The following is a 22,624-nucleotide window of genomic DNA, read 5'->3' on the forward strand; positions in this document are numbered from 1 at the left end:
CATGTGGTTAGCTCTCTAACCAATCTGCCAATTGATAGCCTAGGGCTGTGCTAGAATTATTATTATTTTTTTAAATTACACTTTAACATGAGAAGGTAGTGAAACTGAAATAGCTCAATTACATTTTTCTGCTTTAATAGAAGCGGGCTCCATTTCACCTGATGTCACATATAGAATAGCTACATGGCTTTGCATTACAAAGCAAGATTTCTAATTGCTAGTTCCAAGAGGGATGCTGGTTGTAAACCAGCCAGTCTTCTTGACTTAAGTCAACAGTACAGCTCTGTGATTTCTCATAGTGCCAAGCCGGGGACAGTCACTGGCAAACAGATAAAACATCTGAATTTCACTTTATTGTTGAAAGGATATGAAATAATGATAGCTCTGCTACAAACCATGCAAGTGACAGAAAGGCCTCAGAGACCCCCATGTTCAAAATCGCATGTATGTGAGACAGCTGCATCTGTAAACAATTTTCTACTGATCTGCTTCTCCTGAGACCCAACAAGCTACCAAGAACAGGCAGGACAACTAATGAGTCATGGAGGAAGCTGAAGTAATGAGACATAATGTTAAATCAGAAATTAATTTAGTATAATCTAGCTGTCAACTTTTTAATCAAGAAAAAAAAAAAAAAAAACACTAAATAGTGTCATTACCAAGAGGACAGAAAACTGGCTGCATTTATTGAAACGTCTTAAAAGATTTTTGTAAAACTACATGGTTGCATATAAAATCGAAATACACTTAAGAAAAGGTAATCAGGGAGAGTTGGGCTGAAGAGTCCCCAGATTGGATACTGCATAGAAAATAAAAATTAAAGAAAAAAGCAATGTTCCTGGACAAAAAAAAAAAAAAAAAAAAAAAAAAAAAAAAGAATCTGGAACCACCGCAGATCTGTAACAACAGACAACATTACCTTTTTCAGCCATTGGACTTAAATTTGCATCATCTACTCCTTCTTCCACCTGACCTCCTGCAGTCCTAGATTTTGGCAAAAAAATGACAACAGACTGTGTCCTTTCAACTTGACATGCAAGATGCACTGAGGACATCTGGAAATGTGGCTTATTTGCTGTTAGCTCGCTTTTACCAAGCATGTTTTAACCAAAACACAAACATACAATCTTTCTTAGAAATTGCATTAAAAATCATATCATATCATATGTTTGTATAACTTTCTAGCAATGGTAATAAGCTGCCTAAAAAGCACAGTAACGTATTTGGGTGTAAAGATGGTAGTTATATCTCCGACACCTAATTTATGAGTCCATCTGTAATGATAAGTTCAAAACATATAATTATAGTCAATTATAGTCTATGCCTTTAAATTCATACTACATACCTGTACTCATACTATTTAACTGAAGTGAAGTCAATATGTGTTATGTTCAGTATATCAAGATACACACATATATAAAGATAAATCCAGTGCTATATACACATCTATATAGAACTTGCCTATGTATTTGAAGAAACTCATTTACATCCTTAGCAATATAGCTAATGAATTAGAATTCTATTGGTGGTATTTCTAATAGCTTATATCATACTTCACTTGGTAATCTTAAACACAATTTACTATTTGCTGGCAGAACTAGCCGCTATCTCAAAGCTATTTCACTAAATTCCATTTAAAATTCATTATTTGTTCATAGATACTTAAATTAAATACAAACAGGATTCTTGCAAGGCAAGCGAAAAGACTCCCCCACAAAAACAAATACAAGTCCTTGTATGCTCTTCTGCAAACTTGTATTTCCCGTTTATCTTAAATATGCCTCCTAGTGCTTTAGATTAAGAATAAATGAAGAGTAGACAATAGTGCAAGCAGCATTCAAATAAATGGGACAAGCAGAGGCTAGGAAAATTCATTGATTATGTTGAACCGCTCCCCCAACACACACACACTCTGTGACACAGCATTAATGCATGTCGCCAAACATTCCTTTATTTGTGCTCCTGCTAATGTTAACTGCATAAGAAAGGTATCACTCAACTGTCTGTCTCAACATTTTAGGACTTTTACCAAGTGTTAGGGTCTCAAGGCTGAAATTTGTCCTTGTTTAGGCAGTTAGCCTCTCATTTTATCCTGTTGGCCTCCTGAACAGACCCGAGATATAACATAGGTATTAGCCTCGTGAATTTTCACACTGTTACTTGATCCCAAAAGGCATTCCCCCTGATTCCAACAAAATTCCATGACCCTGCAGCTTTTCTCAATGCTCCTCAGACTGCTTTTGACTTCAAGAACCATCCAACACCCTTAGCAGAATCACAGTCTGAATTCTTATCTTCATTCTACGCTTTCTATTTTGATAGCCTCCCAAGAGGTCTGATTTTCTTTGATGAACATTTTTTTTTTTCCAACCATTTGCTCCCACATGTTTAGGAATTGTATCAAGAGAGTAAAAGGAGAAAAAGCTCCTTTCTGCCTTTCAGAAAAAAAAGCTGCACTTGTTTTAAAGGAAAATGAAATAAATTCAGAATCAAAAGGCTCTTTATAAGTGTATCTAAGAGTTGCCTTTGCCTAGATTTTCTTCTAAATTAGGTAGAAAAAGATGAAGACAGATCTTACATCCAAGTCTATGAAAATCTTATGTTATCAAGTAACAGCAATGTACTCAGAAAACAGTGATAGAGAGCACTTCAAAAGCCTAATACCAACCAGCTGGAAAAGCAACAAATTATACTTTCCATAGATACTTTGAGAAATTCACTGCCATTCTAAGTCTCGCTTAGCTTACCCCGGGTGCTTAACTCCAAGAGCCTGGTGACATGCTATAGCTTGGAAACCTCTCATGTTGTGCATTTAAAAGAGGGATGCCAGGTGGTGTTTTTTTTTTCTTTTCTAAATCATTTTTATTATCATTATTATTGAATAGGTGCCTGTATTCATTTAGCATTTATAAAATCCCACCTTTAAAAGGGTTATCTGTAAAATCAAAAACTCTCTTTGCTGGGACTAGGGAAAGGGATTGCATACACACTATGAAACTGGGAGACAGTATTTTGTCTTTGGGACAGGCACCTGTGGGCTCCTGTATGCATGTGAAGAATTCAAACAGGAAGATCTGTAATCTAAGCGCTAACATAGGAAGAGTTCAACAGAGCTCGGGCACTTCTAGAGACTTAAAATTCCTGTGGAAAAAATGGGTGGCAATTCAGGGAAAAAAAAAAAAAAAAAGTAATTGTCCCTTGTCTGGCCACGTCCAGGTCACGATTTTCATTCAAGAGAATGAAATATTACTGTTTTAAAATAATGATTTGTTTTAAAACATATATATATATATATATGTCATTGCTGAGATAGAAAAGACGAAAAGCACTAGAGCAAGGCTAGTTATTAGAATGCTATTACAAACAGCCCACCCAAAATTTACTTTTCAAAGGCATTTCTGCCAGTGTCAATATCTGACACTTGCACCTGACCCTTGATGGTCAATAACATGTTGCACACAAGGATCATGTAGGGAAGCAAGTTATTTGAAGCTTCAGGTGAAAGCAAGAATTCATACCTTTGTAAGAGCTTCCTGAATGATGGCAAAGACTATTACATCACACAGGAAAAAGCATACTCAATGGTAAACTGGCTGACCCACGCTGACATTTAAAAACAAATTAATCTGAAAGCCATGATCACTCAGTATAAAGCAATCAAAAGGATTGTCTATATAGCAACATATGACAACATTTCATTGTATATTGAACAATTACAATATGGGAGGAAAAATGAACATTTCTCATTCTAAAAATCAATAAAGCTACCTTACGACAAAGGAGTAAGATATCATGATTTAAATTTGTTAATTCCAATAAATGCATTCATTTGGACTTATGCCATTATGACATGACTCAGAGATCAGACAAAGAACAACTGAAGCTTTTCCAGATTTTCACAAAAAATCTGCAAATAGTTTTGCCTGTTTGACAATTACTGTGAAATAGTAATAGTCTGTGTTACTCTCTTGCATATTCACAATTAATGGCTTTTGAGACTGATTAGTGAAAAAAAAAGTGGAACCATTTCATTTTTCTCATGAGCTATTCATTGCTTACAGTCAGGAAAGCAGGAGAGATTAATCTTTAAGTAATCTATAAACTCAATGCATGTGAAAATCAAAACCTAATTCCAGACTGAAGCACCACCCTTTCTAGAACCTTTCCCTCCACCAGGGAGGAAAATAAATCATGTATTTCTCCTCTGGAACTATAAAAGCTCAGAACAGCACAAGTGACCAAGCTCTCTCATGAACTCAACTGAACCCAAGTTTCTCACCAAAAATATTGGTAGCACTGAAACGGAGTTTTACAGAGGTACTATAAGCAGGGAGCACCATGAGGAAAAGCAAGGTCAGGCTCAAATAAGGGGACTGGCACCAAATCTCTGGCTACCTTTGCTGCCAGAATTCCAGATGAATAGATTACTTTAACCTTTCCAGAAGTCATCCTGCCAATAAAAAGCAGCAGGAAATGCACAAAACCAACCGTTTTGATACAGTTCTCTTGCACACAAGAGGACATCATGTCAAAAGCAACAAAGAGCTGGAGGGAGTTTGCATGGGGTTTTCTTCAATAACATTTTGACATCCTTAGAAGATTCAGCTGATGAGCGGAAATGTCACTGCTAGAATGAGGGCAAAACAAATGCTGCACTCCACTACTCCATTCTCTCTTTCTTGTCTCAAATACAGATGACACTAGTTTGCCCAGCTTTTTAAAAGACAAGACCTATTCCCTTTTCCTCATTCTTGTGCAAGACCAAGGGAAAGCAGGACAAGATTCAGGGAAAACAGACACAACAAGCAGGTAGCTTCAGGAAAATGACACTGCTTTAGAATCATTAACTGTCCTGAAGTGAATATGAATATGGAAATTGGTCATTCTTGATAACCAAAGAATGTGCTGATGAGCATAAAAGTTTATCAAAGCATTCTCAAATACTCATTATATGAATAGTTCAAATCCAAATCCAAGACACTGATGTGACAATCTTCCACCAAATATCTGTCTTGGCCCATTGTCTAAACTATCTTTATTCCTCCACTTAGCTTGTTCTGCTCTGATTACTTTACTGTCTGATGTCTTATGAGACACATATAAAATCTGACTGGATTTTATCCTCAAAACAGTAATAACAAAGAGTTATCTCTGAAATATCCATATAGCTGTATCTATTACAAATAGATCCTACAACTCCTTAGCCTTGATCTAGAATATAACCATCCATTTTAAGACTGCTTAGATTAACAAGTATATAATGAGCAAAAGCAGTGGCATACAAGCTATGGTTTCCCCCACAGTACATTGTCTTTATTTTTATTTAAGCACAGCTGGAGCATTGCTGCATTCTTATTCTTTAAGCTTCATTTATTTGCTTTAACAACTTCAGTACCAAAGTACTTTTGTAACTTTTTTATTATTATTATTAAAGTTATTACAAGCACCCACTGCTAGTTTTCCTTAGCTTTCCACAAGCAAGTGACAGTGATAAACAATGAAATCCAGGGCCCTTGGAAAGCTGCTGCATCTTGGCTGGAACACTTTGCTGAAGTAATGACGCGATTCCAATAAACAAACAGGCAGATTCATTTGCAAATCAATATCAATGAACTGAGTGGGAAACTGGGGGGAGTCATTATGCTCTAGAGCATCCCACTAGCCTCTTGATTTATCTGTTCGCCCACGGCCACTGACAGTGTTCATAACTCCAGTGATTCGGTAAAACAGATGGGACATAAGTGTTCACTTCTAATTACAGCAGTCAACATAGGAGCTTCAGTAGCTTGGGGAGAATTTTTTTTTTTTTTTGGATAATTTTTTGGTTAAAGTGAAAAGAATTTATTTCAGCTTTACACATAAGCAAAGCGCTTTGATATAGCAATTCTTTAACTGGGTTATTACCTCCCTGAAAAGATTTATAGGTATTCCTAATTCTAATTTTAGGCTAGCAATTGCAATACTGCAAATGTATCTCATTAAGTGCTTATGTCACTCATTATAACGTCATCACTATTATTTGCTGTTAAGATCTCTTAAACTCAGTCTATTTATTTAGTGAAGTTAGAAGTGAGTTAATACAAATTTATCACAAAGGGAAATCTTTGAAAGGAGAGTAAAATAAAGAGAACAAGAGAAAGACACAAATCCTCTGGCTAGAAAAGCTGGATTTCATTTTTCAAAGTAGTGAAAACCTACACAGAGACAAAGATTACCTACAACTTGTTGTGGGAACATTAATGTGACCATTACGTTCTGAGGCAGCCACTATCAGCAATGCAGGCTGTCCAATACTGCCAGGCTGATATAAACTTGGTCATGGCTTTTCTACTTTAAAGAATATAGAGCTTGTCACTCACTTTCACCTACTTATTAACTAGTATATACAAGTAGCCAACTGGGTCTGTCTTGTGCTGATGCCAGGAGGGTGAACAACATCATCAGCTAACAACAGTTTGATGCTAAGATATTAAGAACAGAATTTAAGAAAACAAAGGAAACCCTGTGGTATATGCAGAGTTGCACACTGCTCTAAACAACCAAAGATTTGCTAATCAGATTCAGACAAATGATTATAAGCATAATTTTTATAGTGGTTTACAATTGCTTGATACTGTACTTCTGCCAGGTGGTGTTTAATTTCTGTTCTTGAAAGCTTCTGACAGAAGTTTACAAACAGATGGAAATTACAAATTGTGCTTCTTTATCATACAGCTGACCTACAGTCCTCTTGTCCCCAGCACTGCTGTGAGCAGTGAGCTGCTGGCTTTCTCTCAGTGGAGTTCTTCTGTTCAAGGAAGTTTTAGCAAAGCTGATCATTTGCACAGGTTTGATCTTGAAAGGGGCAATGGATATAGGAGTCCTGTCAAGCTCATATTCTCGAAAGCATCAGAAAGTGATCCTGAACATAAGATGGAACATTGTAAGATCTGCTTTTAAAATAAGCGATGGGGAAAATACCATGTGCAGTCTCTCCATCCTGCTTGTAGAGAGGAGTGTGTTGGGGAAGACCCTGCTGCCAAGATCTCTTGCTTGGGCATCCCTGGCAGCTCAGGTCCACAGCAGCAGCCTGCTCAGCACTGGCTGACGTGTACTCTACATTTCATGCTTTCAAGAGTACTGTGGACTTGAGCCAGGCCAAACATCCCCAAAAGTGATCTGCACGACCACGCTGCCTGAGAACACACATGTAAACAATGCTTTTACTAAGGTACATGCAGAACAACTGTGATGAGAAAACGTAGAATTTTATTTTTTACATCAGCCACCCCTTCCTAACAAGAGTTGGGAAAATAATAATAATAAATACAAAAAAAAAAAAAAATCTTTTTACGTATCACATACCCTGTTACTTTGAAATTTTGGCCCTCACTATCCATGAAGAAATGGTTGGTGACCTGGTACGGCACTTGGATGTGCACAAGTCGATGGGGCCGGATGGGATCCACCCAAGGGTACTGAGAGAACTGGCAGAGGTGCTGGCCAAGCCGCTTACCATCATTTATCAACAGTCCTGGCTATCGGGGGAGGTCCCAGTCGACTGGCGGCTAGCAAATGTGACTCCCATCTACAAGAAGGGCCGGAGGACTGACCCGGGAAACTACAGGCCTGTCAGTTTGACCTCAGTGCCAGGGAAGCTCATGGAGCAGATTATCTCGAGAGTCATCACTCAGCACTTGCAGGGTAAGCAGGCGATCAGGCCCAGTCAGCATGGGTTTATGAAGTGCAGGTCCTGCTTGACGAACCTGATCTCCTTCTATGACAAAGTGACGCTCTGGGTGGATGAGGGAAAGGCTGTGGATGTGGTCTACCTTGACTTCAGCAAGGCTTTTGACACCGTTTCCCACAGCATTCTCCTCAAGAAACTGGCTGCTCTTGGCTTGGACTGGCGCACGCTTTGTTGGGTTAAGAGCTGGCTGGATAGCCGGGCCCAAAGAGCCGTGGTAAATGGAGTCAAATCCAGTTGGAGGCCGGTCACTAGTGGCGTTCCCCAGGGCTCGGTGCTGGGGCCGGTCCTCTTCAACATCTTCATTGATGATCTGGATGAGGGCATTGAGTGCACCCTCAGTAAGTTTGCAGATGACACCAAGTTAGGTACGTGTGTCGATCTGCTCGAGGGTAGGAAGGCTCTGCAGGAGGATCTGGAGAGGCTGGACCGATGGGCCGAGGTCAACTGCATGAAGTTCAACAAGGCCAAGTGCTGGGTCCTGCACCTGGGGCGCAATAACCCCAAGCAAAGCTACAGGCTGGGAGATGAGTGGTTGGAGAGCTGCCAGGCAGAGAAGGACCTGGGAGTGATGGTTGATAGTCAGCTGAATATGAGCCAGCAGTGTGCTCAGGTGGCCAAGAAGGCCAACAGCATCCTGGCCTGTATAAGAAACAGTGTGGCCAGCAGGGCTAGGGAGGTGATCGTCCCCCTGTACTCGGCTCTGGTGAGGCCGCACCTCGAGTACTGTGTTCAGTTTTGGGCCCCTCGCTACAAGAAGGACATGGAGGTGCTTGAGCGAGTCCAGAGAAGGGCTACAAAGCTGGTGAGGGGCCTGGAGAACAAGTCTTACGAGGAGCGGCTGAGGGAGCTGGGACTGTTTAGCCTGGAGAAGAGGAGGCTCAGGGGTGACCTTATCGCTCTCTACAGGTACCTCAAGGGAGGCTGTAGCGAGGTGGGGGTTGGTCTGTTCTCCCACATGCCTGGTGACAGGACGAGGGGGAATGGGCTAAAGTTGCGCCAGGGGAGTTTTAGGTTGGATCTTAGGAAGAACTTCTTTACCGAAAGGGTTGTTAGACATTGGAACGGGCTGCCCAGGGAAGTGGTGGAGTCACTATCCCTGGAGGTCTTTAAAAGACGTTTAGATGTAGAGCTTAGGGATATGGTTTAGTGGGGACTGTTAGTGTTAGGTCAGAGGTTGGACTTGATGATCTTGAGGTCTCTTCCAACCTAGAAATTCTGTGATTCTGTGAAATTCTCTAGAAGTAAAAAGTTTCTACCTTTTCCCAAGCAACACTGACCAGGAGTTAAACTTGCTCATTTTTTTGTTCAAGTTAAGCTCCTCAAATGATTATTCAAAATATCATTTAGGTTCTTCCACTCTCCAGAAGTGTGGATCTGAGCTCTGAATGTTTTGGTCTCTATTCAACAGCCTCAAAATGTCGAAACTGACTCTTCAGCCTCAGTTTATTCACAAACGTCTTGAGGTTTTGACGCTTCTACTCAGACATTTCATTCAGGTTTGTTTTCCGTTTCTATTGGGTTTGCAGCATTGCACGAACGTTATTTAGAAATCACAAATAATGGCTTCCACACAAATTACCACTCGCACTGAAGCGCTCCTCGCACGTTCCCCAAGAGGCCTCTGTACTTTGAGCGACTGCCAGCACCACAGTGACTTTTCCCTCCTCACTCATATTCGGGCTTTGACCTTTTTTCATTTTACTCCTTGTGTCTTTACCATTCACAGAAAATTTGGTGGCAATGAGCCTGAGTGTGGCAGGCTTTCTATGCTGTCTCTGATCAGCATTTCAAGTTCCCTGTGTGAAACAGTAACTAACACCTACAGTCTTTTAAAGACACCGTTCTCCACCTACTTATGCCTAGAGACTTGGACAGTATTTGGAAAAATCAGCAGAGCACATCAAAAATGCAAGTGGTCTTAGCAAGCTGAAACAGAACAACTCTGAGGAGTTTGCACTCTCTGGGGTCCATTTCTGTTCCAGTATCTTTATTTTCATTTCCCAGTTGCAGTGAACACACACATCTACTCTCCGCTCTTCCATATTTCCACACACTTAAATACCTCAAGTGACTTATAGTAGGGTTTGCTATGTAGGTTGTATACAAGCACCTACATTTTAGTCGTACATGTTTGCTCTTATGTATGCTTGGTATTATTATCAATAATTAACAACTGATTAATGTTAATAGGTATATAGTTTTTAAAAACACTTGGGTAAAAGGTTGGATGATCTTCAGATAGACATTTCTTTTTAAAAAACTGTATGGGTATTACTATTTTAAAGGCTTTTAGTCCCTATCAACAGAGAGTAATACCCCTATTAAAATCCAGACAGACATTTAAAAAACAATTATAAACATGCTTAAACATGAGGAAGACAGAAAAAGTTGAAGATGGAAACAAATTAAATGTACAAGTTTCCAAACCAGGAACCTAAACATGAGTTACTTGGTTCTCTGATGGCTTGGGCTGTCTGAACCCCTCTGAAGAATTCCATACAAAGCCTTCTATTTGATTCTTTAGAGAAACACCAAAAATATGAAGCTCCATTCTATACAAATTACCACATTACATACAATAATTCCCAAAGGAAAGGTCCTGGTGTGCAGGACCCTACGTGCTGTTACACGTAACAGCCACCCAGGGCTGACTTGTGCTCCCAGCAGTGCTGCGCACTTTAGGGTCTTAAAGGATGAAGCAAGCAGTGAGAATCCCATCCATACATTTCCAAAGATTTAAGAGGGCTTGGCATCAAGCCTCTTAGGTTAACTCTATCACAATTTTCTCTCTGTTTTTTTTTCAGCACTCATGCATGCCACACACTTTCTGATTTGGACACTTCGGATGCATATTTGGCCTGGATACCGTAACCACGTTATTTACACAGAGGCACTTCTAGCACTAGGGTGCCTCTTTATGCAAGCTATCAGGTCTGACTTGAACTGCATAGGTTTATTAACTATTCATAATTGCATCCTCGCTCAAGTGCTGTATTAGCTAGATTGTTCCAACATTAAATCAAGACGCATTCAGAACTGACTTTGATTTTTAAAATATCTTGAATGCTAATACAGTTTAGAAAATGAACACTGCAAGGTAGGGATATTTATTTGTTGTCTTTAGTTATTGCTGTTGTTTTTTTTAATGTGGCAATACACATCTCAAAAGATTCTCTATAATAATTTTACTGGAAAACATGTTGGGGAACTTGTTATATTTTCAAATCAAGATACTTGCATTAATCACATGCAGTCATGGTCATGCTTCAAGGTGGTGTTTTTTCTGTTTTCAATATGATTTAAAGATATTTTTAACTAGTTTTTCTCCCCTTTGGAAAGTTGGAAGCAAATATTCATTGCATATCAATACCAATCACTCAAGGTGCTTTCCTGAAGACTATCCTTGGAATCCAATCACTATTTGCACATGCATTAATAAAAGTGCAAAGCTTTTAAATCTGATTGCTTCAACTTGAATGGATGGGTCAGTGCCAAACAAATTCATCTTATTCACAGAGCATGGTCTATAGCAAACTATAACTCCATTACAGTGAAAGGACTTGATATAATAAATAAAATACAAATTTTAAAAGTTACCTGAGCAGCTCTTAAAATGCTCTGTAGGAGTTTATGTGCAAGCTGCATTATTTATCTGAAACTAAAGCCAACTGCTATTTGAAGAGAGCCATAATATTTGACACGGTGTGTATGGGTTAAAGGCTGCTTGTCTGACACAAGAATCACTGGAGTGACAGGACTATCAGTTCTATCAAATGAAACAACTAGAGGTCAATGGTAGCAAAGACATACCTGGCAGTATCAAATGAAAGGATGACCTTTTGGGCAAGTTCTTGGTTTGATATTTAGAAGTTCAATCCCCATTTCAACTGAATTCAGTAAATTGCCTTCTTCATCTGTACCCCATGCCCCAGATGGAAAAAGAATGGGACTAACAATCCTTTACCTCCGTGGTTGATGTGCTTTGGGATGATCGTCAGGTAACTGCCTCAACAGAAAGAGATCAACCTTGTAAAGTGATCTTTGAAAAAAAATAAAATGTTTTAATAAAACCCTGAAATCCAACAAACAAAAACAATGACAAAAAGAAAGCCATACGCCAACAGTAAATCCATGTACACAAATATGATTTTATTTCCTTCAATGAAAATTTCAGCAAGAAGATTTTTTCAGTAAAAAAGTACTAGAAACTAAAACTCTTGGAAATTGCCCTTATGACATAGAGTTTACACTGCCCCACAGAAGACACTGTCAGAGACAATCTGGAAAATGCCTTCCTTTCCAAATAAGACTAAAAGGAAGGAATTCTGTATGCTGCTGTTCCGTTCATTGTGGGAAGAAAAGGGAGAAAAATATCTACTACCTACTGTTATTTAGCCTTCCAGTGGCTGGAGGACAGCACACAAAGCAAACATCATTTCCAATAAGAACTGTAGGGACAAACAGGGCCAACCCCTAATTTGTGACTCTGGAGAGCACACGCTGTCCATCCGAAAAGATGATGCAAGCCTCAGCCTACACCAAACTGCTGCCACCACCAGCCTCTTTGCTCCACACATGCAATGCCTTCCAGCCCCAAGTACCTCTGAGGACATCTTCCACACAGCTACTATTATAGACATCAGAGAATACCCTCATATATACCTTGACAATAAATTCTTCTTACTGTATTTCTCTTCCCCGAGGCCAGAATGCATTTCAGACATCCACCTTCTTCACAGCTTCTTTGCAGCCCAATTAACATGCAGTTCACTGCCTTGAATCCCTCTCCTCTGGTCTCAGTCTAGAATCTCTTCCTTCTGGTTTCTGACTTCTGCACTTAACTGAAACTGTTCCTAGTGACATAACTCATTCACTTTTCTTAGCCCAACTCTAAAATTGTTACTATTTGACTTGCCAGCTGTTTTTAATGCTGGTGATCAGCTTTCTTCTTGATAAATCTCATCTTCCCAGCACTTCTCCCCTGTATTTCCTTCCACACTACTTCTTCAGCACAGCCTCTCCAGGGGAAACTTCATGACATTCAGCAAGCTCCCGAAGAAAGTCCCATATCCATTCAATCTGTAAACCCCTCTCTAAATTAACTCAGTCCAGCAAGAAAAAAAGCAAGAAGATCCACTGCCATCCACATGCTGATGAATCTTGATCTACTACCATGATACATCTTCCACGTTTTGCTCAGTCTAAATTGTTAGCCGGGTTTCTGGATACCCTCATAAGCTTTATGGGGATAATGAGATTTCTCAATCCACTCCCTTCAGGGAGAAGGAAGTCCTTTTTCTCAGTCAAAATAAACAAGCAGAGAATAAGACCTACCAATTTAGACTACAATCCAAGTATCATCTTTGACTCTCACTTTTTCAAAGCCTCTCATCCAGGATAAGCCCCAAATCTCACAGTTTCTTTAGGCATAACCTTTCTAATAAACAATTCTTTTCACCCTTCTGTACTGCTAAAACTCCTTTCCCAGCTCTGATGACATTACATATTGATTACTACAAAGTTCATCTTTCTGACCTTAAGAACTGCAAGTTCCTCTCATATCTTACAGAAACTTCTGCTGCAAAGAGAATCTCTAACCCCTTGCTTTGATCATTTCACCCATCCCTTCATGTTGCTTCAAGAGCTCCCCTATTATCTGTTACATCAAAGATATGCTATCTATCTTATCTTCCAACACCATATACATTTTATTCAATTTTTCAGGTTACTTCTATTTCATCATCAAGATTTTAGCCTTGGTGTCAACCTTCTTCCCCTGCCACTATATTTAAAAAGTTTCAACAAATATTTTAAAACTCCATGCATCTTTTCAAAATGCTAATTGCTAGGGTCCTGGTATACAGACACTATTTTTGTCATTGAATAACTTCCATAATAATTCCTCCCCTGATGTCTCCGTCTGTCACCTCTTGTATGCCACGAATTCTTTGGGAACACATAGTGAAATAATATCCTAGTTCATAATTAGACACAAATAATATAAGCACAGCAGTTATTAATAGCACTAGTGGTACTAACAGCAGCAGTAGGAAAATAATTATTCATGGGACTATATTCCCATTAAAAAAAAAATCTTAAATCTTTGCTAATTTTTAAGGTATTTGCCATCCTGCAAGGTACAAAGATAAATGAAGGACGTGGCACATCATGCTTTATGCTAATGATATACTGTTCCATTCATTTGACACAGAACACTCTTGGCCCGAGGAAGACAATCTTATTGCACTATTACCACACTGTCTCAAGTTATAAGCTTATTTTAATCAGCTCTAACTGCTTTTCCATGATGCACAATGATCCTGGATGTTTCTTCTCTTAGAAGAACATTTCTCCCTTATAAGCCTCTGTTTTGGATTCTTTATATCGGACACTCTGAACTGTGAACAAGCAGGCATAACGATTTGTGTTGTCTCCTACACACTGGGCAGTGCTGCATCAGTGAAGGCTAACCCTTGCACCTATGCCACATGCTGCCTGCCCAACACAGCAAGAACTTTAAGAGAAACAGACCCTCAGTCCTAGACCTTGCTTGGGATGCACGTTCTCAAACCAACGTAAATCTTGCCCGAGCTTTTATCTCGCACACAAACAGCGTTACACAATTAGTGCAAGCAATTAGTGGAGGCTTAAATCATTTTCCAAATTAGTTTGAACCTAAAAGTAACTCTTAGGTAAATATCATTTTATTTCACCTACTAAAAGTGATTAAAAACTGCCTCTGAAAAAGATGCAAAGCAGGTGCAAATTACTGTTAGCAATTATTACTCATCCTTTCTCAGGATAAATGGCCTTCCTCTATAACCTCTGAAACAAGTAATGAAATGAGTCAGTGATTTTCTTAATCAAGAACACCAGGTCTACAAGTGCATCTTAAGGGAGCGATGATTGACTGACTGAGTGACGATCTGTGCTCCAAGCCAGTCCTTGTGCTTAGAGATGTTTGTAGGTGCGTCCATAGGAAAAGTCAACCAGTAACTATGGTGCGTACGCACTGGCATTGAAAATTCAAAAATAGAATATATTATAATTGCAGTATGTGTTTTGTAATCTTCAAAGTCAAGCTACCCTTACACAGCAAGCTGAACAATTCACCAAATGTACAGGAAAAGCTAAAACTGGAAAACAGCAAATAATGTGTCCATTACCTTCTTCTGACTTTAATACACAAAACACATTTTCTCATGTAGCTGTACTGCTTTAGCTAAAGTCTTATAATAACAAACATTGGTATAGTGACAAAATGCAAATGTAGGAACATATTTTAAAATTAATCATCCATAATTAATTAGCAATCTCTGCTTTCTGGTAAATGATACCTAAATTGCAGAAAATTATCCTTGCTATGAATGATAAAGTCATCTACAGATTTACACTATTTTAAAGAAACGTTTTGCATATATTTATGTATTATAATAACCACAGGTATGTCAGAGAATTGAATTTAACTTTCCACTACATTAAAAATACATACACACAAACTTATGTGTACACACTTACTTGTGTGTATATATATAAACACACACACACAAAATCTATCTTTAAATTACCCTGTGTTCCAGGAGTCAGCTGGACAACCTGAAGTAAAATAATTTGATAAAAACAGACTTTGGATACAAAGGAGTTGTGGGGAGGGATAGTTTTTAGTAGCTTTCATTTTTAGTTCTCTCTAGAGAGTTGTCCTGGGTCAGCTCTTGCAAAAAGCTAATACTGGATGCCTTTAAAACAGTTCTAAAGAAGGTGAATTGTGTGTGGCCCAACATGGCATTTCTCTGTTTCCAAGAAATTAACAGCTTCTCTTCTTTCAAAAGAAAACTATAAATACCATTCCGCCCGATAGCTAGAATCCCCCAGTCATTAGGTTAAATTTGTGCAGAGAGCTACTTCTGGAACTGACCATGTTAACACAAGGAAGGAGAAATTCACTAACCCAGAATCAGTGCTATGCTATCACCAGCTCCTTCTCCATGGACATCAACAACAATCTCCACATCCACCAGCTGTAGGGACATGTCAGCTTTTCCATGGCCCTCCCATATGAACAAGCTACCTTGCACCATGCTGGTCAGCGCCCATATTTAAGGGTGACATTCAAGAGAGATAAAAATATAATGGATGAGAAATTCAACAAAGAGAACAAACTTATCTTGAATGAAAGTGTATGCCTTATACTATTATCTCACTACAGTAATCTAAACTGATCAGCTATGGTAAACCTAAACTGCATTTCCATCATATGACCTTTATTTTCACATACTTACATCATGTTAATTATTGATTTTTTTTAAACACTAATTGTTCAAAAAAAAGTTTTTATAATGTCCACTCCCTCCCATAATCATATGATCGGTTCTTTTCCAAATTCATGAGTTTATTGTCCTGTTCTTCCACTCTTATGACCTTGATTTCTATTCAATTGTCTTCCCTTTCACTAGCCAACCAACCATTTACCCTGTGTTCTACATCCACAACCTTTCCACCACAGCAATACTTACTACACCATTACCTGAAGTCTCTGCCTTGCTCCCTCTGCTTTGTGAGGAGACTATTCCAGTTGGACTTCCTTTAAGTATTTCTCCCAAGGCAAACTTGAGCTAAACTTGCTTATTCAGAGCACATCTATTTTTATTTCCATATGGGCTAAATCATTATTGAATACATTTTCCTTGCATTTCTTTCCAGAATGAGGTTTCAGGTAAAACAATAGGTTTATATAAGATGCCAGAGACATCTCAGCATTAGTATTACTGAAAAGGAAGGCTCAGGCCTTCATGAAGTTATGCTCCTCAGGTCCCATACACCTTCTTGGAGTACACTGGAATGTATCAATGCTGACCCTGCCAGAAGAGCAAGAACACCCAGTTCCTGTATATGCAGATTTAATGGCATTAAAACAAAACAACAACAAAAAAACAAACACAAAGCGATCCCCGAAGTATAAATGCCCAGTCATCAGAATAAAAACATGAGCTGAAATCTAGTTTCTTCAGACTGGACACATTACATTGAGGGATTTAGTAAAACTGCTGGGAAAGCAGTTTTTAGACACGTAAGGACTTTCTGTAACTCTTGCCAATGTACTTGATTTCCTTATTTTTTTCTCCTCTGATGTTCCCCAGACCTCACAAAATTGTTGTCTTTTATTGTTAGAGATGTACAAAACGGGATGCAAGCTTCACATTTCTCACAATTGGAACACTAAGGTTCAAGATCTGATTCAACGTTACTATTAGAGTCAAACAAAAAGAATTTCTGAAAGTATAACCAATAAGCATACCTGCACTAGTAAAAGGATTGTCATTTACATGAAGCTGTGTAAGCATTTAAAAAAGTCATTTATTCACCAAAGTATGACTTTTTATTCCTCTACACTGTGCCCACATATCTATAATGTAAGTAAATGTTTGCTCCAAACGCATTCTCAGAGCAATCCCATACCTTGAATTACTCATTGCAATAAAATGTGGAGGTGTATTTTTTTGTTGTTGTTTTTGTTGTTGCTATTTGGCCAAATGGAAAGAAATCTGCTTCTAAGTCAATTTATTCCAAAATGGGAGGAATTGTTCTCAGTCAGGTTTTAGCCATTTAATTAGGTTTGTTTGGATTTTAATTATAATTATTATTCTCTTTAAGCAGAAAGCGTCTTACTGTATTGCAGATGTTAACAATAGCAGACAATTTTAATTCAGAGAAAGAAATAGAAAATCAGAAGATTTAGTAAAAATCAGGCGGGTGTAATTTACCTCAAAATATTGAGAATTATTTCTGCAGTTCTGTTACCAGCACTCACAAATCACTACCAGCTCTTTAAGCAAAGAAATTACCTTCTAAAAACAGAAGAGGCATAATGTTTTTCCCTGAAGCTATTCACCAATATTTCAAGATGTTTATATACTGTATATAAAACAGAGATACAGACTAATATGTTGAACATTTGCAACATAAATAAAAAAGAGATGTATGCCAATATGAAATACCAAGTGCCAGAATATCAGTATTAAACTTTTTTTTTTTTTTTTCCCCTGTTAAATTCTGAAAAATAAAGGTATTTGCCTCTTATGAAAAAAGATTTCATACATTTACTTGTGGGTGCAGTGTTCAAGATGCCATAAATAATTCCTACAGCTCTGGTGAAGTAAGAGCAAATCACCGACTGCAGAAGGGGAAGAGAACTCTGGAGCATTGGTCGCAGACAAGTGCCAACTGGGAGCACTGCAGGAGCAAGGTGCTCAGCAGCTTCAATGACCAGAAAAGAAGGAAGGCCACAAATCGTTGTGAAATGATCCCAAAAGCCTAGAGAAATATATATATATCTTCCCTGCCCGCCCTCCATCTTTAAACCAATCATACATCTGATAAGAACCAGTGTACAAAGAGAAATACAGCAATCCTTGCTTTCCAGTGAGGACAGCAAGGTGACTACATAAACAGGGCAGAGAGAAATTATAACTATTTAACAAAATTAGTATTGCTCTGGAAGCTGATATCTTCAGCTGCTGTTGGAATTGCAGTGATTAAAATAATCCTGCCTCAACAATACATAGTTTTAGCATTACTTTTTAATGCAATTAATCTGCTCCCCATTTTTATATTCTTTTTCTTGTTTACAGTACTAGGCACATGAGATATGAAGTTTTGCTTTCAGCTGGCATGCTGCAGTGATATGCATATATACTAGCCTCCTTATTGCAGTAAGCTTACTAGTTTACAGGCAAGACAGACTTGCAAGTAATAATATTCTCAAAGACATATCCAAACAAATATTTTGCACTTCAGTGAAGCTGCCAAAAAACCAAGTCATGCTGAGTTAAATGTTTTGTAAAGCCAAGAATTCCTTCTCTTTTCAAATCAATAACCACATGCATCTGTGTTACAGCTTCCATTTTATTGGTTCACAAAAGTAAAAGTGATAATACTGGAAAGCAGGATGATTGAAATCTATAAAGCAACTGATATCACCTACAGTTTTAAGGAAAAATCTCATTAAAATATATATCCCAAACAAACCACATGAGTTCTGTGAAAAAAAAAATAATAAATAAAATAAAGCCTCATCAACTGTTACTGCAAATATGCAATAGGAAACTTAAGAAACGCTAAAATACAGCATGTCTTCCATATCTTTCTCCTCTTCAAGCATGCTTTATACAAAATATACAAAGTCAGAATTTATTCACACAACAACTGTTTTCTGATAAGTCTTCAGAAAGACCCCTGGGTCATCTAGCACATCCTTCAAACTAGTTCAGGAATGATGGCTATGCTGAGTTACCCACGTTTTATTTAGTGCACTCTTGAACACCCTGAAGGACAACGCCTCACTGACCTCTCTTACCAAGCAGTCACACTGTCTAACTGACCTCTCTGGGGGAAAAATTTCCTTCTTTAGCTACAGGTTATAACTTCCTGCTAGACCCCCCATCATCACCTTGAATAATTCCTCCTGCTCCTCTCCTGTTTATTCTCAAGTATGTCAGTAATATTCCTTGAGGCAGGCTGTTTCGTGCATTCCTGAGACCTGTATTCACAGGTCATGCTCTCCTATCTCATCATTCTCAGCACTACTCCTGGCACGGCTTTCATGTCACCACGTAATACAGAGCCCTCAATGACAGAAACAATCCATACATTGGAAAACATACAATGGAAACAATCCATTTACCTCTACTTGCAAGCCCCCCAAATTATTCATCGGCAAGTGGAAGAGGCAGGTGAAATCTGGCTGCCTCTACAGGCAGATCATACAGAAGGGGAGCCTTCTGAGTCTCTGATCCTGGTGTCTGAGCCAAAGAGAACTGGAAGTAATAAATCCCCCCTTCCATTTCTCAATTACTGATTTTTCCTCTTTTCTTTCTATATATCGACTTACAGTGAGGTCACATAGTCTGGCCTTAAAAATAAAATAAAATAAAATAAAAAACAATAATTTTTGCTGTTACATACTTGTTACAAGTGAGGCTGGGCTGGCATATAAAATACGCAATGGCACTATGCCAAGAATATCTAGGATTTTTGCAGGTGTTGAAGAGAGCAATTTTCTCCAAATGATTAAGGAGGGACACATGCTCCATAGATTAGGTTTGCTTTAAACCCAAAGTGACCTTTTAATGCAAAACCAGGGATAGCTAACATTTTATAAATTTATTTACCTTCCATTTTCCTAATAAAGGCCAATTCCATGTTTATACCTATACCATTGAAATTATTGTTTTTTTCTCTCTTTCCCCAACTCTCTTACAGTTAAAGCAATTCTGTAGCACAATAACAAACCTTGAAAACTTATGGAAATGTCAGTAATCTCAGCTGCAGTGTCTGACACATCACAGAACCTACCATTGAGAATACAAAGTAAAAATGATACCTAAACAAACAAAGAAGCAACAACAACCAACCAAACAAAAAACACCTGAAGTTGAATTCTTTTAGGCTTTATAAAGTTTTCCATGTATTAGATTTCAGAGTCCCCTATCTCTGGGCATCCCAAAGTCAAATAGGATCTCTTGCCCCCTCAAGAGATAAAGAGGACTGAAATCTGGATCCATATTTCTAGAGGGAAAAATGTATCACTTCCTCTATCAAAAAGGCAAAATAAATCTCATGCCAACTTCAAATGGCTGATGGCTATGACTTGTGGTTAGAAAAAACTGTTATAATCATTTATGTCAAGGTTCATAATCTGGACACTGTCCAAGAAAGTCTCTTATTCTTGTCCTGCATTATGCAGGAGGGTCTGTGTGCAATGCCTTTTTTTTTTTTTTTTTTTTAATTAAGATATATTATTAGCCACTAGACTTTAATTAGAACTGGTTGAAGTTTTTCAGAGATTATCAGCACCACATCCAGGAGCTTTTGAAGATCTCCAAACAGAGCAATTTCACAACCTCTCTGGAGAGCACTCTCTCCAGTGCTCTGTGACCCATACAGTAAAGAAGAGCTTATGGAAGCAAAACCTGAAATCCAATTTATTTTTCTAAATTCTTATTTTACTTTGAGCTAAAACAGGAAAAAAGTAAAATTTACCCAAAATTTAAAAATGAAGACTTCGCTTTTTTAAGTTATTATTTACCTCTTTTAGAGATTTATTTTTTTTCCCCAAAATATGAAAAAAGTCTCAAAAAATAAAATAAAAACAACTTCCAAGCTGCATTATTGCTAGTCAACCAGCTTTAGTCATTATTTGACCTATAGTATGAAATATTTACAACCTGTGGAAATAAGTAAATCTAAACGAATTTCCCTTCTACTGCTGCATCTTGTAAATGATGTATTTCTTTAAATATATAAAAATACGTATTTCACTTAAGCAGAAATTTGTTATTGCAGACCACCTGAAACCACACTATAGATCATCAGCTGCACTTACTGCCTATGATATTGCGGAATCATAGTTATCATTAACCCCTCAAGAAATGTTCACCCAGTCTCCACTAGTGAAGAATTCTTCCCAATGTTGCACACCACATGTCTCAAGCCTTTTGAGAGCTCCTTTCAAAGATTTAAATTTTCCTTTATAAAGCTTTTCTGAATCAATCAAGATTCAATATAGGAAGATTGTCAAATAAATTACTTTTCATTTCTGCCCACAGTTAAACTCCTGCAGGGATCTGGAAATATATCAAGATCATTAGCCTTAATGCCTATAATACACACTTCACTTTAAGGTGAAGTGAGTAGTAAAACAGTTTAATACATTAGCCCCTACACTCTGGAGACCTGCAGGGTCTTGACCAGGCTTGTGCATAATTCTTGCTAACATTTCTGGAAGTCTGGGACGCTGAAAAGCAACAGACTTTCTAGCCTGTGTGGGTCATAATAAAACACACCTGACAGTTTCTGATCAATACCTGGTTTGGAAACCTTGTTAGTGCTCACTGGAAAACTAACTCATGCATTTTTGCTGGAGGTCCTCTATGAAGAAAATAACCATACTGACTGAGCTGCATAAGCTGATTATGCTTCTAAGGCAAGTACTCCCTCATTCCTTGTCCATGCACAAACAGGAGTGAATTTTGTCCCTGTGCTTAGTCCTGCCCAAACTAAATCCTTGCCTCATTTATCCATGATAAAATTAACACGATTATGATTATTTTTTTTTTTTTAAATCACCATTGAACATAAATATGGAGGATTTATTTATGCTGATATAAAAAAAATCCTAATGAGCTTAACTTTTTTTTTTATTTTGATATATATATATATATATAATTTAGCAGGATCTGATGCAGCAGAACTGATAATTGGAAAGAGGTCTCAGGCATATTTTGATTTCTTGGTTCAGCCTTATCCTTGATTAGTTAAACAAACAAGACAAAAACAGTAAAAAAAAAAAAAAAAAGTCAATGCCAAGTTATTAGCTAATGAATATATGTGAGGTTATACTAGGGATGCAACACATTCTCAACTCTGACATACAAAGCACTGCAAAATAATTCATTATTTAATATTTTAAAAAGCTAGATAAAACAAATTAATGCCAAAAATTAGCCCTTAGCACAACATTAATTCCAAGTTTGCCCAACAGTCACATCCCTGTCCTAATTAGCCTTGGTGATTTCAAGAAACCATCATGAAAAAAGACAAACATATCATTCCTACTTCGTACTTGATAAAAACACAGATTCGGCTGCCAAACATCAGTAACAACCTTTTATCATGAGCTTGGAGATTTCCACAGTAAAGACAACACTCCCAGACACATAATGTTTAATTTCTAATACGGCACAATAGACTTTCTGATCACTTGTAGACAGTGGTTGTAACCCAGGTCAAGAGTAATGGCATGGAAAAATAACCAGAAAAAAAGACTTGCCCCACAGAACTGTTTTTTTTTTTTTTTTTTTTTTTTTTTTTTTTTTTTTTTTTTTTTTTTACCAAAAG

General features: G+C 37.9%; 1 protein-coding gene across 9 annotated transcripts in view; it reads right to left on the bottom strand.

Annotated features, from left to right (window-relative positions):
- GRID1 (glutamate ionotropic receptor delta type subunit 1) overlaps positions 1 to 22,624 on the bottom strand; it is a 522,277-nt gene that overhangs the window by 207,992 nt on the left and 291,661 nt on the right. The gene's annotated exons all lie outside the window — the stretch shown is intronic.

The sequence above is a fragment of the Oxyura jamaicensis genome, chromosome 6, assembly GCF_011077185.1.
Source record: "Oxyura jamaicensis isolate SHBP4307 breed ruddy duck chromosome 6, BPBGC_Ojam_1.0, whole genome shotgun sequence".
Taxonomy (NCBI): Eukaryota; Metazoa; Chordata; class Aves; order Anseriformes; family Anatidae; genus Oxyura; species Oxyura jamaicensis.